The sequence below is a fragment of the Schistocerca cancellata genome, chromosome 2, assembly GCF_023864275.1.
Source record: "Schistocerca cancellata isolate TAMUIC-IGC-003103 chromosome 2, iqSchCanc2.1, whole genome shotgun sequence".
NCBI classification, from domain to species: Eukaryota; Metazoa; Arthropoda; class Insecta; order Orthoptera; family Acrididae; genus Schistocerca; species Schistocerca cancellata.
In genome coordinates, this window is record NC_064627.1 from 15224015 (window position 1) to 15244496 (window position 20482).

At 38.2% G+C, this 20482-nt stretch overlaps 1 protein-coding gene across 1 annotated transcript in view; it reads right to left on the bottom strand.

The window, feature by feature from the left end:
• Positions 1–20482, bottom strand: part of LOC126163202 (dynein axonemal heavy chain 3) — a 1221238-nt gene that overhangs the window by 534963 nt on the left and 665793 nt on the right. The window lies entirely within an intron of this gene.

The following is a 20482-nucleotide window of genomic DNA, read 5'->3' on the forward strand; positions in this document are numbered from 1 at the left end:
GAACAAAAGCTTGAAAGTTAGTTTAAATACCATGTTCAATTGAGTGTTTCTATGCACCACATATCAGTCAGCTAGAGACAAGTGTTGCTTTTTCTTTTGTCACTAATTATGACAGTTGGTTGCTCTTGAGAAAGACTATGGTGGATATTGTTGATAACTTCTGTTTTTCTCGAATTTTAAATGGCAAGCAGAACAAGAAAATTTGAATCAGGGCTGTCATGATCAGAAACTTCATTAAAAAGAGTTTTTTTTTAAATTATAGTCCATTTTTCACAGCTGTAGATCATTTTCATTTGCTTTGAGTCATATAATGGGAGTCTTCGAGAGATTATTGCTGAAAGTTTTGCTGTTAATCAGACTGACACCTACTGTTGTGTCATACAGCCTGTCCACCATTACAGATCTTTAAAGGCACTGGCAAGTCCAATGCTTCATTTGCAAAGTGTTATGCCAGACTGTCACAGGACAACATACTCCTGGCCAATCATAGGGGGTGTCACTTGAACCACATCAACTGAAAGATTTCTTCATTCCGCTCAGTAAAACAAATTGGAAACAGAGTCAACTTAGTGGCCCTATTGCAAGTGAACTACTTGACAAGCCACTGCCAGTGAAACAGTCTTTTCAGTGGAAAGCTATCAAATCCACCGGTGTCATCAGAATAGTAAAAAAATTATCCAACTCTACAACTATGGACGATTACCAGCTATCTAAAACAAGGTCACCAAGGAGACTTTTCAGCTGTACTGTCAACCTTTAGCATTCATTTTACCAAATGTGTAGAGTTTGGAATTTTACATGAAATACTAAAAATTTCCAAAGCTACACCTTTTTAATTTAAAAAAATGAAATAAAAATCTCACCCAAAATTAGTGAATGGTCTCAACATTTCTAATAATTTCCAAAATATTTCGAACTTTTGTATCCAACGAACTAAGTGATTATTTTGAAGAAAATAATAACCCCCTCTCGAAGAATCACTTTGATTACATACACGTAAAAATATAAGTTCAGCAGTTCTTGACACTGTGAACCATATAATCATGATTTTAAAAAATAAGAAAAATTATCTGCCACATGTTCCCCATTCTACAGTCTGTTATTCAGATGACACAACAATGGTTACCAGCCATCACAAATGTCACTGGAATCACTAGATGCTCTGTAATCCAGTCAAGATCTGTCATCTTCGGTTCGGGCTACCTAACAACATAGAAAATAAGAAGCTTAAGGTTGTAGGTTAACTCCAAGTTAACCAGGGAAGAAACATCAGTCATATATACAACAGAATGTTGTTGTTGTGGTCTTCAGTCCTGAGACTAGTTTGATGCAGCTCTCCATGCTACTCTATCCTGTGCAAGCTTCTTCATCACCCAATATGTACTGCAGCCTACATCCTTCTCAATCTGTTTAGTGTATTCATTTCTTGGTCCCCCTCTACGATTTTTACCCTCCACACTACCCTCCAATACTAAATTGGTGATCCCTTGAAGCCTCAGAACATGTCCTACCAACCGATCCCCTCTTCTTGTCAAGTTGTGCCACAAACTCCTCTTCTCCCCAATCATATTCAATACTTTCTCATTATTTACGTGATATACCCATCTAATCTTCAGCATTCATCTGTAGCACCACATTTCAAAGGCTTCTATTCTCTTCTTGTCCAAACTATTTATCGTCCATGTTTCACCACTTCCATACATGGCTACACTCCATACAAATACTTTCAGAAACGACTTCTTGACATTTAAATCTATACTCTATGTTAACAAATTTCTCTTCTTCAGAAACGCTTTCCTTGCTATTGCCAGTCTACATTTTATATCCTCTCTACTTCGACCATCATCAGTTATTTTGCTCCCCAAATAGCAAAACTCATTTACTACTTTAAGTGTCTCATTTCCTAATCTAATTCCCTCAGCATCGCCCGACTTAATTTGACTACATTCCATTATCCTCATTTTGCTTTTGTTGATGTTCATCTTATATCCTCCTTTCAAGACACTGTCCATTCCGTTCAACTGCTCTTCCAAGTCCTTTGCCGTCTCTGACAGAATTACAATGTCATCGGTGAACCTGAAAGTTTTTATTTCTTCTCCATGGATTTTAATACCTACTCCGAATTTTTCTTTTGTTTGCTCTACTGCTTGCTCAATATACAGATTCAATATCACATTGGGGAGAGGCTACAACCCTGTCTCACTCCCTTCCCAACCACTGCTTCCCTTTCATGTCCCTCGACTCTTATAACTGCCATCTGGTTTCTGTACAAATTGTAAATAGCCTTTCACTCCCTGTATTTTACCCCTGCCACCTTCAGAATTTGAAAGAAATTATTCCATTCAACATTGTCAAAAGCTTGCTCCAAGTCTACAAATGCTAGAAATGTAGGTTTGCCTTTTCTTAATCTAGCTTCTAAGATAAGTCGTAGGGTCAGTATTGCCTCACATGTTCCAATATTTCTATGGAATCCAAACTGATCTTCCCTGAGGTCAGCTTCTACCAGTTTTTCCATTTGTCTGTAAAGAATTCGCGTTAGTATTTTGCAGCCATGACTTATTAAACTGATAGTTCGGTAATTTTCACATCTGCCAACGCCTGCTTTCTTTGGGATTGGAATTATTATATTCTTCTTGAAGTCTGAGGGTATTTCCCCTGTCTCATACATCTTGCTCACCAGATGGTAGAGTTTTGTCAGGACTGGCTCTCCCAAGGCTATCAGTAGTTCTAATGGAATGTTGTCTACTCCTGGGACCTTGTTTCGACTCAGGTCTTTAAGTGCTCTGTCAGCCTCTTCACGCAATGTCGTATCTCCCATTTCATCTTCATCTACATCCTCTTCCATTTCCATAATATTGTTCTCAACTACATCACCCTTGTATAGACCGTGCATATACTCCTTCCACCTTTCTGCTTTCCCTTCTTTGCTTACAACTGTGTTTCCATCTGAGCCCTTGATATTCATACAAGCGGTTCTCTTTTCTCGAAAGGTCTCATTAATTTTCCTGTAGGCAGTATCTATCTTACCCCTAGTGAGGTAAGCCTCTAGATCCTTACATTTGTCCTCTAGCCATGCCTGCTTACTCATTTTGCACTTCCTGTCAATCTCATTTTTGAGACGTTTGTATTCCTTTTTGCCTGCTTCATTTATGGCATTTTTATATTTTCTCCTTTCATCAATTAAATTCAGTATTTCTTCTGTCAGCCAAGGATTTCTACTAGCCCTCGTATTTTTACCTTCTTGATCATTTGCTGCCTTCACCACTTCATCCCACAAAGCTATCCATTCTTCTTCTACTGTATTTCTTTACCCCATTCTTGTTAATTGTTCCTTTATGCTCTTCCTGAAACTCTCTACAACCTTTGGCTTAGTCAGTTTATCCAGGTACCATCTTCTTAAATTCCCACCTTTTTGCAGTTTCTTCAGTTTTAATCTACAGTTCATAACCAATAGATTGTGGTTAGAGTCCACATCTGCCCCTGGAAATGTCTTACAATTTAAAACCTGGTTCCTAAATCTCTGTCTTACCATTATATAATCTATCTGAAATCTGTCAGTATATCCAGGCTTCTTCAATGTATACAACCTCCTTTTATGATTCTTGAACCAAGTGTTAGTTATCATTAAGTTGTGCTATGTGCAAAATTCTACCAGGCGGCTTCCTCTTTCATTTCTTAGCCCCAATCCCTATTCACCTAATACGTTTCCTTCTCTTACTTTTCCTATTATCGAATTCCAGTCACCCATGACTATTAAATTTTTGTCTCCCTTCACTATCTGAATAATTTCTTTTATCTCATCATACATTTAATCAATCTCTTCGTCATCTGCGGAGCTAGTTGGCATATAAACTTGTACTACTGTGGTAGGTGTGGGCTTCGTATCTATCTTGGCCACAATAATGCGTTCACTATGTTGTTTGTAGCAGCTTACCTGCACTCCTATTTTTTTATTCATTATTAAACCTACTCCTGCATTGCCCCTATTTGATTTTGTATTTATAACCCTGTATTCACCTGACCAAAAGTCTTGTTCTTCCTTCCACCGAACTTCGCTAATTCCCACTATATCTAACTTTAACCTATCCATTTCACTTTTTAAATTTTCTAATTTACCTGCCCAATTAAGGGATCTGACATTCCACGCTCCGATCCGTAGAACGCCAGTTTTCTTTCTCCTCATAATGACGTCTTCCTGAGTAGTCCCCACCCGGAGACCCGAATGGGGGACTATTTTACCTTCAGAATATTCTACCCAAGAGGATGCCATCATCATTTATCCATACAGTAAAGCTGCATGCCCTTGGGAAAGCTGAATGACCTTCAGAAATTGCACACAATAGTTAAGCTTTCAAGCATGATTCAGTCAGTCACACACTCTCACTCTCTCTCTCTCTCTCTCTCCCTCCCTCTCTCTCTCCCTTCCTCCCTCACACACACAACAGAATATCAAAGGTAAAATACCTAATGTAGTGAAGCCTATTCCATTGTATGTATGGTTAATGGCAAATACAGATGAAGATCAGTATTGGACCATTGACAAACTTCATCTACATCTACATCTACATCCATACTCCGCAAGCCACCTGACGGTGTGTAGCGGAGGGTACCTTCCGTACCTCTATCGGTTCTCCCTTCTATTCCAGTCTCGTATTGTTCGTGGAAAGAAGGATTGTCGGTATGCCTCTGTGTGGGCTCTAATCTCTCTGATTTTATCCTCATGGTCTCTTCGCGAGATATACGTAGGAGGGAGCAATATATTGCTTGACTCTTCGGTGAAGGTATGTTCTCTAAACTTCAATAAAAGCCCGTACCGAGCTACTGAGCGTCTCTCCTGCAGAGTCTTCCACTGGAGTTTATCTATCATCTCCGTAACGCTTTCGCGATTACTAAATGATCCTCTAACAAAGCGCGCTGCTCTCCGTTGGATCTTCTCTATCTCTTCTATCAACCCTATCTGGTACGGATCCCACACTGCTAAGCAATATTCAAGCAGTGGGCGAACAAGCGTACTGTAACCTACTTCCTTTGTTTTCGGATTGCATTTCCTTAGGATTCTTTCAATGAATCTCAGTCTGGCATCTGCTTTACCGACGATCAACATTATATGATCATTCCATTTTAAATCACTCCTAATGCGTACTCCCAGATAATTTATGGTATTAACTGCTTCCAGTTGCTGACCTGCTATTTTGTAGCTAAATGATAAAGGATCTATCTTTCTGTGTATTCGCAGCACATTACACTTGTCTACATTGAGATTCAATTGCCATTCCTTGCACCATGCGTCAATTCGCTGCAGATCCTCCTGCATTTCAGTACAATTTTCCATTGTTACAACCTCTCGGTACACCACAGCATCATCTGCAAAAAGCCTCAGTGAACTTCCGATGTCATCCACCAGGTCATTTATGTATATTGTGAATAGCAACGGTCCTATGACACTCCCCTGCGGCACACCTGAAATCAATCTTACTTCGGAAGACTTCTCTCCATTGAGAATAACATGCTGCGTCCTGTTATCTAGGAACTCCTCAATCCAATTACACAATTGGTCTGATAGTCCATATGCTCTTACTTTGTTCATTAAACGACTGTGGGGAACTGTATCGAACGCCTTGCGGAAGTCAAGAAACACGGCATCTACCTGTGAACCCGTGTCTATGGCCCTCTGAGTCTCGTGGACGAATAGCGCGAGCTGGGTTTCACATGACCGTCTTTTTCGAAACCCATGCTGATTCCTACAGAGTAGATTTCTAGTCTCCAGAAAAGTCATTATACTCGAACACAAACTTTGTAGCAGTTTCACTCTTTCAATCTCTAATACAAATAGCAGAAGAGAAGAAGACAGTAATTCAGCTGAAAGAAGGACACTGAGCAGGGGATAGGTATCTAAAAAGGAAATTTTTCTATCCTACTCTGCACAGGTAGAAACACAGTTTGTGATTAATCGTGCTGGTGGTAATGAGGAGACTAGTGGAATGAAACAGGCAGTTCCAGTGTTGGCTGACAGTGGCAATCATGAGTTTACTTATAACCAACACAAGTCCAGAGCATAGCTGAGTCAGCTATGCATATACCACAATCCAGGGGAAAGTCCGATTCCCAAAAGTTAATCAGACAAGGTTAGAATACTGTGCTATCCAATGGCACACACAAAGGCTTTAGTTACAAGTGAGAGACTGGCTGCAATTGCTTGCATGTGGTATATTAGTAAGCACTCAGAGTGTGATGCCATCTCACGTGCTTGCCATGGCTTTGTGTCCCCCTTGGGTATGAGCAACTGCTGTCACCCGGAGCTCGAGTGTCTCTAACAAGTTCTCTCTATCAATACCCAGACTAGGTGGTGAAGCTGAATGACCTTCAGAAATTGCACACAATAGTTAAGCTTTCAAGCATGATTCAGTCACTCACTCTCTCTCTCTCTCCCTCCCTAACACACACACACACACACACACACACACACACACACACACAATTGAGGTCTCTAGAAACATGGTTTGTCAGGGGGTGATTGGTTGCCTTTGAGAAGGTGCGAAGGGTTGGGATGTAGATACAGAGAAGGCTCAGCTGAATGAAAGCAAAGAGAGCTTCATGTTGCATTTTGTGACCTGTCAAAAGCTTTTGACAGTGTAAGTCACCATATTCTCTTGAGTAAAACCAAGACCCTAGGAATGTGTGGAACCGTAGGCATGTGGCTTGAATCCTATGTGTGTGGTAGAAAGCAGAAAGTAATCGTGGAAGGACTGCATGGTCGTCAGGTGTCTTCAGAATGGGGCTCCATTACTGCAGGAGTACCTCAAGGCTCAGTATTGGTCCCACTGCTCTTTGTAATATTTATAAATGACTTAGCACTATGTACAGAATATGGGAAAATACTCATGTTTGCTGACAGTATCACTTTATCAGTTAATAATCTCTCAGGGAATGTGTCAAATGAGGCTGCAAATAAAGCTTTTGCAGATTTGACAAACTGGTTTGAAACCAATGGCCTTACAGTCAACCTAAAAAAGACAAATTACATTTATTTCTCTTCTAGCACAAATGTTACTAATGAAATGAACCTAAAAATGGGTGAGCACGAGATTTTGAAGGTTGAGTCCTCCAAATTCTTGGGTCTGCATATAGATAGCAAAATGAAATGGCACCACCATATTCAAGATCTGTGCAAAAGGCTAAGCTCAGCAACGTTTGCCTTAAGAATAATTTCAGACACTAGGGAAATGAGCACAATAAAAACTGCATATTTTGGATATTTTCACCACCTTATGGCCTAGCAAGCGAGCAATAAGAATTATGTGTGGAGTACATCCTAGGCACTCGTGCAGGGATCTGTTTAGAGCTCTACAAATCCTTACAACATCTGCCCAATATATTTTTTCCCTGATGTGCTTTGTTTCAACAAATAGCAACTTATTCAAAATCAATAATAGCTCATACCACAGTTATAACACACGAAGGAAACTGGATATCCATTATGAGCTAAAGACGAAAATCATGGTCCAGAAGGGGGTTTTATACAGTGGCACCAAGATTTTTAATGCCCTCCCACTGCACATTGAAGAACTGGTTGGAAACATGCCAAAGTTTAAAGAAAATCTGAAGCAGTTCCTTTTAGATGAATCTTATTACAGTATTGATGAATTTCTTAGCAAAAATGCATAGAATCTCTACAATTGAATAAGTACAGTTAACTTAATACAATACCCAAATTTATGTATGTCTGTATATGACACCTGTATAACTTAAGAGCAATACCCAAATTTATGTATGACTGTATATTCTTTCAGATGTCCTGTATCTTAACTAATATGTAAGGATATATGCTAAATTTCACAGTTTCTTTAATCTAATGGTAAGATCAATGTATCTGTGCAGAAAACAATAATCTGTAAAAAACACTGACTCGTTCTATATCCAGGGATATGTTCCCATATGGGTCTATGGAATATGCAATAAATAAATAAATTAAATAAATGTGGCAATAGGAACAGTGAACTGTGATATGAATAGACCTTTGGAGAAGCTGCTTGGATGATGGTTCATAGAATTATGTTAAGGGTGGAAGGAGGGTCAAACAGTCCTCATGGAGCATGTTATGATGTGAACTTTGGTGCATGATGATCAAATCTGACCTGGTAGCCACAATTTTGCATTGCTCATACTAACACTCCATTAGCTGATGGCCCTGTCCACATAAGAACTCATGCATAGGGTGAACCACATAGAGGTATATTGCATAGCTGCTTTCAAAGGTGATCCTGAACTGAGAGGTGTTAATAACAATTCGGAGTAGATTTTTTTGCATATGGAATTTTCATGTGGAAATGACATGTTAAATTCTGTTAGAAGTAGGAAAGACACAAAAATGGGCCAGCAAATCTGTAGATTGTACAGATGGTGAGATACCACTATGAGAGATGCACGATGGATTTTGCAGTGTGTGTTCCTCAGGATACGACAAAGGTAATATAAGACCTGGTTGGAAAAGTTGTTTAGCTTTTCCAGTTGAAGATGATATTTTGTAATAAGTGTTACTTTTCTGTGGCTAGTTACTAAGTAAAGCTTGAAGATTAGGAGCACAACAGGATATGATACGAGAGATCGATACAGTACAGGAGCACTGTAACAAATACACATGAAAAGGCTGCGCACAGAACTGTGACTTGGGAAGGGTCTTGGTGCTCATTTCCTATTTTAGCCAATTGAACACATGTCTTAGTGTAGCTATGTTACAGTATATTATGCAAGGTTCAAATGACGAACCAGAGCTGGTATCCAGGAAAATTGTGTGAATCGATTAATTCCACAGGCTACAATTAATGCTCAGCTAATGCACCATTTGTATGTGTACAGTTTGGATTTAATGTGCAAAAATAGTCACCCTCATTCAGATTTTACTTCCAAAAAAAGTCACCCTTAAATAACTTCGGGCTGGAGCGAGACTGATGGTTCAAATTTGGTCCACTTGTGTATCAGATCTTGTTCTAAGATAAGTTTCAACCATTTCAAAAAATCTTGATATGTCTGGATTTTACATGCACAAAATATGTTTTTCTTGGAGGCTTTTGAAGCTCGCTACTTATATACTTTAAACTTGTGCAAATTGCTTCACACTTTGCAAAAAGGTAAATAAATGCATAAAGTCAAAACAATTTTTTTTTAGCCAATACTCTTCATCCATTGTCAAGATACAATACTTTAAAGTACAGCCAAATGCAGAGTGTAAAATTTGTTCTTAATGAACTGAATGTGCAGAAACAGTTTAAAGTAAATTAGGTAAATAAAAAATGCATTCTTACAATAAAATTGAAAACTCACTTTCATAGATCTAGCTTCATCCAAATTTTACATGCAAAAAGCACATTTACTGCGAGATTTTTTATGCGTGCCACTTCAGTGTTTCAAACTTGTGCAAATCAGTTCAAATTTTGTAAGAAAGTCCTGTTGTTTTGTCAAAAAATTATCCATTGCCACGATATATCAGTCTAAAGTTATACATAAAATGCAAGTAAAATCTGGCTTCAGGCAAATCACATATGCTGAGGTGGTTTCAAGTGATGCAGATGCTAATAAAAAAAATATATTCTTATGGGAATTAGAAGAAGCATTTGCAAAACTATTTCACTGTTCAGGCTTTACATGCATAAAATCACGCATTGATTTTATGGGCTGCATTTGAATACAATTTAAAAACAGCTGGTTATTACAACTGATTAGTGTTTCATTGTTTATAAATTAAAGACTTTATTCACCAGTGGTCGAAAATCATCAAAAAACATTTGGTCATGCAAAACAAAACAGAATTATGCCCAGCCCTGCACATGCTGTAAGATGGAGAATTTAAAGATTCATCAATGGCCGTAGAGAATGTTAAGCTAACATGAAAATTGTTGTATAAATAATTGTCTGAAAAAAAGATCATCTAATTTGTGATCAATAGAAAATGTTTTACTTTGTTTTCTTCAAAAACTGCTATGCCATCTTGTAGAAAAATCATTTTTGGATAAAACAAGGTTAAGTTTATCAATTTTTGTACATAACTGAAAAGTTGATAGAATGGTATTCTGTTGTGTATACAATGAGTCACAGTCTTCTGCTTATTTCAGCCAATCTTACACTTGACTCAGATTTGGTGTTGCAACATCACATGATAAATTAATTCACAGAGTTTTTCTAGCAGCAGTTTCTTAATTTTCAGTTTTTACTATTGCATACTTTACATAAACAATGACAGGAATTGTAAGATAAGACATAACAACAAGTTGTACACTTTTCAATACCATGTTATAAGTTGTGTGAATCTTTCTGCTTGCAATACAGTAAGTTAATGTGGCCATATTACAAGTTTGTCTATGTAATATAAACTATTTGGACACGAGGTGGGAGAGAAGTCCACATTCCACCTAGTATCAAAAGGTAATCGATTTGATTTGTTTTAGCGTAAGTATTTACTTACGTATTAAATGTCCAATATATTGGTATGGTCCTCATCATGCTGTAAAAGCATTTCCACATGCCTCAGTGTTTTTCTTGACATATTTTTGAGCATGTCCGGTGTTATAATGTGATATGCATCCTCTACAGTATTGCGCAGTTTTTCGTTTGTAGCATAATGACATGCAGATACATGCACCTTAATGATTCCCCTTAACACTTTGTCATTTGTGGTGAGGTCAGGACTTCAAAGTGGCCATCTGAGAGGGGCTGGTGTTGCTTATGATCCATGACCCATCCACCATACTGGTAACTGTTCATTTAGGAACTCACACACTGCAAGATCATAGTGAGGAAGTCCTCAATCTTGCTACAACCAATATATGTATGCAACCTGGGACTCCTTTCCTCATGCTGTTGTAACATTGTAAATAACTTGCAACATTAGTAGTCCTATAAAAAAAGTACAGTTCCAACAAATGTTGTCATGTCATCACTGCCCATATCATGGTGGTTTTCTCTCTAACTCGACTTTGTAATGAGGATTCCCTTTGCACAAATGACAATATTACTAGCATGTGATCTGCGATAAATGGCACATTTGCCAGAAAAGGTAACCTTGACAATGTTCAGTGCATAAGGAAATTGAGTTTACTAAGCATATCATGCTAAAATGCACTCACTGCACTAACTCGTTTATGCACATCGGTGGAAAAGATCAGATCTTAAGTGTTTCTTCATGTTACCTCACATTGTTGTCATCGGTATACTGAGTTCCAAAGCACATTTATGTGTTGACTTCATAAAAGATTATTCAATCGAAGCAGAGACTTTTGCACATATCGCTTCTCACGTCCTCTTTGGTCAACCTTTAACAGTGTCAAAAGGAAATGCACATCTCTTTGAATGCATAAGCATTGTCTTTTGTGATGGACCTTATTAAATCTTTCCTGGGATGCTCCCATAATCTGTCTCACTGTCTGCTGTGTGCTGTCATTCGTGCACCTACACATTTGTCACTAAGCACTCCTCAATAATGTAACTATGACCGCTGACATCTGCCATGGCTACAAATTAAAACTCGACTGCAGCTGCAAAAAAATGTAAACATGAATTCCGACAACTTATAAGCAATGACATAGCTACTAACCTGCAAAACAGGGGTTACAGGGATACAGGGACTTCTCACCAACCCTGTACACAATTTTCATAAACTTAGCACAATATTTAATATTTAGTTTTGTATTGTATTTCCATTTGCTATTTTTTGTGCACTGTATAAAGTATTCATGGTTTTCTTCATATGTTTGCGTGTACAGTCTCATGTGTATATGAATAAAATGTGTGTAACTATAAAACAAAACAAAATAAAAAACATTAAAAAATTAAACAAAACTTTAAAAAAATATAAAAATACACAATAAAAAACATGAAAAAAAGTTAAACCAAAATCGTCCTGAGGGCATGTGTCCTTGACCCTAAAAACCCTATACTGGATGAGTCATTGCCAGAGTCAACAAAATTCTGCATTTGTTGCCAACAAAGGCAAATATGTCCTGGGCAAACTGAAAATAAATAAATAAATAAATAAATAAATAAAAAATAATAAATAAATAAAAAAAAGTGACCAGTGACCATCTGATTGCCGTGTCATCCTCAGTGTATGATGCGGATAGTAGAGGCGTGGGGTCAGCACACTGCTCTCCCGGTCATTGCGATGGTATTCTTGACTGAAGCCACTACTAATCGGTCAAGTAGCTCCTCAATTGACATCATGAGGCTCAGTGCACCCTGAAAAATGGCAACAGCGCATGGCGGCCTGGATGGTCACCCATCCAAGTGCCGATCATGCCTGACAGCACTTAACTTCGGTGATCTCACGGGAACCGGTGTAGCCACTGCGGCAAGGCCATTGCCCCTGCGCAAAGTTAAGGATGTAAAATAAGGGAACTAGCTTTTTGGCTTATATGGTAGCTTCAAAGACATTTAAAACAAAACACCTTGAGGTAACTGAATTTTTCTACGAGATAACCCAACTTCTCCAGTGCAGTGCCCTCTCTTAGCTGCAAGGTGCTGACACATTTGCATCTTGAAATTTATTGGCTAAAGTCCCTGACTCTCAGCCCAAAATGCAGAAGATTCACCAGCCAAACAATATAGAATTATTATATGGTTGAAGAACATAAATGTAATATCTAAATAAGTTTTTCTGGGAGCAGGGATGAAATTTCTGGGGACAGATTTGTCCCTTTAGAGGGGGGGGGGGGGGGGGGGGGGGGGCACAATTTTTTTTTTTTCAATTTCTGGGGGTGGGGGTGGGTGGGGGAGTTTTGCTGGAAGGGACCAATTCTCCCCAAAATCTGTCCCCTGTTACATGTTCACATGGGTGTAAGAAAAAAAAAATAGACACAAATTTCCATGCTTCTAGAATGTGGAATGCACCAGCAGTAGGCATTATCAGAGAGTGGGGGTGCATCTATAACAGAAAGTAGCCTAGAGTGGGAATACTTGCATCCTAAACATTAATGATACCTTATGTCATCCTGCACAAAATGACGAATTTCAATTTCATGTTGGATGACATGACGGCATGTGTCATGTATAACATGACACCTCATATCATATTATTTTACTTGACATACTGCGCTACATTACATGGGTACCAATAATAACAAGTAAAAAAGCATGAACATGTCAAGATGCTTTGGTTTAAGTGTTTTTGAAGGTGTCTGGTAAGTCACAAGTTTAGTTCCCATTGAGCCAGGGTAGCGTAGAGGTTAGCACATCTGCCTGGTGAGCAGGAGACCTGGGTTCTATTCGTGATCTTGATGCAAATTTTCATTTGTGATTTAAATCCGCAGATATACATCACAGATGTTTGAGACTTGAAAAGATTCTGGAACATATAGTTTCATTTGATAATTAGTTGTGCTCTGGGGGAGGAATGTTTATTTAGGTGATGTGTTCAACGTGTGCCATTTTCCCCTGAATACAAAACTCAATATGCCTTCTAAATTATCTATGGATGAGATGTAAATTTCCTGGTGCCACAGGAGGACAAGCTTCCTCGGTGTGTTTTTCTATGTCAGCTGGGTTACCCAGTTCGGTGACATAAACTCAATTCCTTCGATTAGTCAGCAAAAAGTAAATTATTGATGTTAAATTGGATACAATGACCTAACTGTCTCCAAGAAGCCTATTGTTCAGTTCCTGTATCACATCACATGCAGGATGGACTGGGTGACCATTGTGGTGCATCCTCATATGGCTTCTAATGTCTAGACTGACATTTTCCAGGAGAGCACCTCAATTGTGGATGAAAAAAGCTCGATTCATCTCACCTTGTTGAATACCTGTGAAAGTATTAACAGATCACTTCATCTGATGAATCATTGTTATAAATCCACCTAAGAATTTCTGTGGCCAAATTTGGTATATTGTGATGATACCTGCACCATAATTTATGACTGTACATTCATCAAAGAACATAACACTTTGTAAGGTGTCCACAATGAAAATATTCCAAGCCCAATTGTAGAAAGTAGTTCTCCGATTGATACCATTTCCATGCATCTCCTGTGTCAGCAATAGGTGGTACCTGGGAACTTGTGGCTGTTTACTATACATCACATAGATGTAAGACTGATGCCAGTATCTATAGCAAATTCTCCTAAGCTCACTTGGTGTACTGCAGATAAAACAGACACATCCGTATCCTCACTCTTCGCTGTTCTTTGTCTATTTCCTGCCACTGCACCTTCCTGAACTACTTGTGTATGAAGCTCAATGTTCTGCCCATAAAAATGTAATGGCTGATGGAGCTCTCCAAGCAGGATGTTTCACTGCATAAGTCATGGTTGCTTCATTGGAATGCAGCACGTCATTCTCAATGGAGAGTCTGAAGTAAGAGTGGTTTCAGGTGTGCCGCAGGGGAGTGCCGTAGGACCATTGATATTCACAATATATATAAATGACCTTGTGGATAACATTGGAAGTTCATTGAGGCTTTTTGTGGATGATGCTGTAGTATAATGAGAGGTTGTAAAAATGGAAAATTGTACTGAAATGCGGGAGGATCTGCAACGAATTGACGCGTGGTGCAGGGAATGGCAATTGAATCTCATTGTAGACAAGTGTAATGTGCTGCAAATACACAGAAAGAAAGATCCTTTATAATTTACCTACAATATAGCAGGTCAGCAACTGGAAGCAGTTAATTCCATAAATTATCTGGGAGTAGGCATTAGGAGTGTTTTAAAATGGAATGACCATATAAAATTAATCGTCGGTACAGCAAATGCCAAACTGAGATACATTGGAGGAATCCTAAGGAAATGCAATCCAAAAACAAAGGAAGTAGGTTACAGTACACTTGTTCGCCCACTGCTTGAATATTGCTCACTAGTGTGGGATCCGTACCAGATAGGGTTGATAGAAGAGATAGAGAAGATCCAACGAAGAGCAGCGCACTTCGTTACAGGATCATTTAGTAATTGCAAAACTGTTATGGTGATGATAGATAAACTCCAGTGGAAGACTCTGCAAGAGAGATGCTCAGCAGCTACGTATGAGCTTTTGTTGAAGTTTCGAGAACATACCTTCACCGAGAAGTCAAGCAATATATTGCTTCCTCCTACGTATATTTCTTAAAGAGACCACGAGGATAAAATCAGAGAGTTTAGAGCCCACACAGAGGGACACCGACAATCTTTCTTTCCATGAACTATACAAGACTGGAATAGGAGGGAGAACCGATAGAGGTACTCAAGGTACCCTCCGCCACACACCATCAGGTGGCTTGCAGAATATGGATGTAGATGTAGATGTAGACTGGTATCGTGTTGGGTTTCATCGGGACTGAGCCATGTGCCAATGTGATTGTTGTAAGTGTATCCCATTTTTAATCCGTGGGAGTTTCTGTGGCAAATTGAACCCTGTTTACTGTGCATTCTGACCAGCCTTTTATAAACTCTGCAAACTCACTGAAAGTGACTTCAAACAGGAAACATCGAGGAAGCTTTTCACTTTGTAACACCAGGAACTTTTCACTGTAATGATACAAAATTGTTAAAGTTAGCATTCATACTACAGCAGCAATCACAGCTAACGTCTAGAGGCACCTGTTTTTTGCAAAGCGTGAAATCGCGAAATTTTCACGAAATTTTACACATTTTGCTGAAAACGCGAAACTATTTACTTTTAGGCCAAATCGCGAAATAATTGACGAAACTTTGCAAAATCTTGTCATTTGAACTTAAGTGCAGAAATTCGATTGCAGTTATGGTAATACAATCTGGATATCGATTGTACACCATTTGGAAATATATAATATATCGAGTATTCCAAAGACATTCTGCAATGTTCTGGAGGTGTATTCACTATTCAGTGTCGCATGATGGAAATTGTTGTGGATCGCCAGTGCATTGAGTGTAGTATTTTGTGTTTTGTTTTCATGTTACAGATGATTAATATGATAGTGACATTTTTCGACCAAGAAAAGGAACTTTCGTCAGAAGGATTTTATGTTTTCGACAAAAGTAGGAAGATACTTATGAGCAAATACTGCAATGTGCATATTGAGTGGCAGAGGAAGGACATGTGCCTGAAACACATTAATAATAGTTCCTCCCATAAGAAGAACAAGGAGAAGGCACTAACAACTACTGGTATAGAAAGACAAGCTACACTTATGGAAGTCACTGCAGCAGCAAAATGAGCGAAAAATGATATAGAGTAATTCATGTTATCGACTAATCGAGCTTTCATTGAGGCTAACATTCCTATGGAAAAAGTTGATCATCCGAAGCTGAGAGAATGGATGAACAAATACATACCAGGTTTGTGTAATAATTAATTTACCGTCTGCTAATCTCAAAAAGATTAGGTAATCTCGATAGCCAATAATTTTTGTTGGTCAGAATAGGCCTACCGTATATTAAAAATAATTTTTCCTCGAGCACCCTATTAAAAATGTCTTATAACTGTGTAATGTGGTAATTTAATTTGTCACATAGTACTCTAATAGCAGTTCTATTGACATTTTTAAGGTGCTGGAGACTTACCCTCAGCAGGTAGACTACAGGGAGGTTACATACCTCGAATCATCAAAGAAGAACAGGAAAGATTAAATGGAGCCATGAAAGATGGAAGAGTTTCAATTCTTTGTGATGAAATGACAGACAGAAAGGGCAGTATGCGTTAGTGGTTCTGACAAAAGTTGTGGCGATGGTGCAGTTCAGAAATTATTTGTCGGGGAAGTGAAGGTTATTGCAAATGCAAATTCTACAGAATGTGCGCAAGCAATTATGAGTGTAATACAGAAACTTGAAATTCAGTACAGAAGTGTAGTTTCTATAACTTCAGATTCAGCTCATTATATGAGCAAGTGTATAAATGCAGTTACGGTTTTAGTTTCAGAAGGTTTAGTACACACAAAATGCTGGGCTCATAAATTAAATTTGGTTGGCAATGTGTAGACTGTGGAACTTTGTGATTTGAACCAGTGTGTTTTGCAGACAAAACAGATCTTCCTTAATACCCGAAAGAGAAAGCATACCTTCAGTTCTTAGCTCAGAAATGTGTAGGTGTACCCACAAAAGCTAAACTTTTTCCCTATTCCTGTCATCACCAGGTGGAACTCGTGGTTTGAAAGTGTCGAGTACCTTGAAGAATATCTGTGATATATTAGGATTTGTTGAAACTGTTGAAGATGAGAGTGTAGCTGTCAATTGTTTTAAAGCTTTGACTTCATAAACCTGTACCACCAGTCACCTCCATCTTTAGAATCTGTTAAGTTTGACTGTAGCTCTAGCTTATGAGTGTGTATTTTGAACCATTTATTGGATTAATGCCATTTTGATGGTGTCCTTGAATCCATTTCAATTCATAATCTTCTAATTTTGGCCATTTTGCATTCACCTTACTATTTGCACATTTAGTCTTCCTCATTTGTTTCAGTTCTTTTCTACTATTCTGCCAATCACAAATGATTTTTCTGCTATTGTCTTCTATTTATAGGCCATATCACATGAATACCTTTTATTTTTCTCCATTACAGAACTAGCTACTAACAAAAATATTGTACCATTACCGATAACACAAATCACTTTCAATTCAAGTTCACCGGCACCATACACTGTAGTGCTGCATCATAGTCTAGACCGTGCTCTGGGTTTGTGAAGGGTGGGCAGGAGGGAGACACTGTTAGTAAGCTTGTAAATTGGCACATTGGAATGCTGCTGCTCCAAGTTGAATCCAATGTTGCCAGATGGGGATAGGTTGCCTGTGGCATTGAATATATGGTCATTTTTAAGACTGGTGGAAATTTTAAATCAAACATTGGACATTTTTATATTAATTTCGGGTATAAGATGGAAATGAATCCTGGAGGCAATTTTTTGAAGAAAAAAGTGTGTCTTGTATTTTGTAAAATTTGTTATTTAAGTTAAATTTGTTATTTAATCTTTTATCAGAATAATTTCATTTTGTTTCTGCCCTCACCCCTCCACACTCTACTGCCTCCACTAATTCGGGGCAAGCGTGCACTGTGTCCTACCAGTGTTCATCCACCACATAGTTTAAACTGGCTACTGTTGTGCCTGCCACACAAGACAAAAGATATTGAGCAGACGATCTCTGTGATGCCTCACAGATACTGTTCTTCTTACCAATAATTCACTACTAACTGTTCTCTGAGATGGGTTAGAGCTTAACACAAAAGCAATAAGACTTGTACATTATCTCACTTGAGTAAAATATAATATAAATGGAGAAATATATTATACATAAGGAAAATGCCTGTTACTCATCACAGTGAAAAGGAAAAAAAAATCATAATTAAATTTTTTCCTGTGTTAACTGCATTTTCTCAAATTGAACTAACTATTTTCAAAGAAAATCACAAGAAATAGAACTATTATAACATGTTGTCTGTAGGTCATTTAGAAGGGGCATCAAGCTGTGCATTCAGGACTAAGAACATTTATTTGAACTCCTCAAGTAAATGAACATTCCACCACCATAACATCCATCTCAGCCTAGCTCGTCATGTCCAGCATGTTGCATCCATCCCTAAAGCTTTGAATGTTTATAGGTCCCCAACTAAAATTTATAAATATTTCATGTAAATTTTTGTTTAAATGCATTAGCAACAAGAGAGGCAAAATGTTATATTAAGAAAATTATAGCACATTGTTATAACTTTCACAAAATTAAATAAACTATGTTCATAGCTCTGGAGAAATGGCAACGTTTTTTACATTTACCTATCTCAACAAATATTTCTTTCACTTGTAATTTTGTTACGTTACAGAAAGAAATGCCTTATCTGAAATACCTTACATCTTATTTCCAAAAAGACACATAAATAATAATACAAGGACGAGGACCAAAGTCAAGGTGTAATTGCCAGTACTATCAGTAAGAAGGAGAACTTTTAACAAACTAAACTGCATAATACACACAGATAGAATTACTCAAAAAAATGTAAGAAACTAATGAACCTGGCAATGCTTTGCAACAGCTATATATGAGTGGGAATTGGGACATCCATCCTAAATTCCTCCTCCCCCTCTCCTCCTTCTCCCACCTATCTTAGTCCATCAACTTTCCCCCATTCCCTGTATATTTCTCACCCCACACTCACTCTATCCATTGCATCCTCCCTCATCTCTCTGCCTATATTGTCCTTTATATCCATTTCCTCCCCATTTCTCTGTGTATCAGCCCCTCCCCTCTCTGACCTTATTTATTGTTACTGCAAACAGAACTTTGACAGGGAGTAGAAGTCAAAATGAACAGGTAAATCAGTTGGAATCGTTAGTACACAGTGTATAAGAGAGACTTTTCCAACTGCTTGACATGTGAGGATAGTAGCTATAATGACAGTATTGAGCACAGTTTTCACCTACGAACAAGCAGAATTATAAAGTTAGCCATAAAAACAACTTCTTTATTTTCTGTTAAAAATGACTGCAAAAAGGAAAACCAAATCACACATTTTCACCGCAAAGCTTAGCGTGTTCTTTCTTGCAGCTAGTTTAACAGAAAGTGTTTATTGTATAATATGTCTATATCTCCAGTGGTTTAGTCTGTGCATTATTAGTCAGTCAGTCATCCAGTCAGTTGGTCAAGAAGGGATTCATCAAATTTTGTCTTTTTGTCCAGAGAGAAAATGAGTAGTGCTGATTTTTTACCAACTCTTAAGCATGCCACATATAACTGTCCATGTGGAACCCATTGTGTTCGAGGTTTATTCAATATAATTCCAATGACTGGCCTTGTGATTACTGAATTTTGAGCCTTAATTTCTGCGATATGTTTGTGTATGTGATGTGCGACTACATTTAATTGGCAATGTAGCCGCACTGCATACGCTTTGGTTTTATACTTCATATTTCTCAACAACACAGATAACAAACAAAAGAAATGTTCATTATTATTTTTGGTGCTATGAAAACATAATATACTGTAATTTTTATCTGGTACAGCATATGGACAGGTGTGGACAATTTCACAGATTTTTGCACTCAGGCTGCCATGTAATTGTCACTTATTTAGGTCTTTCACATACATATGTTGGTCGATATATCGTAGCACTTTTGCAACCTCATTATGGAGATTCAGAAACTCTACTTGAGGGGACAGTGCACTTTCAACTGGAACATTAAACTGTCTTCCCATCTTCCACAAGTAATGAGTGTGTCGGGGTGGGACACTATGAATGTAACGTGTGAACATACAAGGTGAGAATGTGGGTCTCGCGGGAGGCATGCGCAAGATAGTCCCTGCAGTCTCACTGTCCCCTATGCCCTTGGTGGCTCAGATGGATACAGCGATTGCCATGTAAGCAGGAGATCTCGGGTTCAAGTCCCGGCCGGGGCACACAGTTTCACCTGTCCCTGTCGATATATATCAACACCTGTCAGTAGCTGAAGGCATTAAATTAATTCTAATATCATTGTAATTATTTGCTCTTTCACTGTCACCTAAATCTTTAAATGGTTTATCTCCACAGTAATCATACCAAATTTCCAGCACCTGTTGA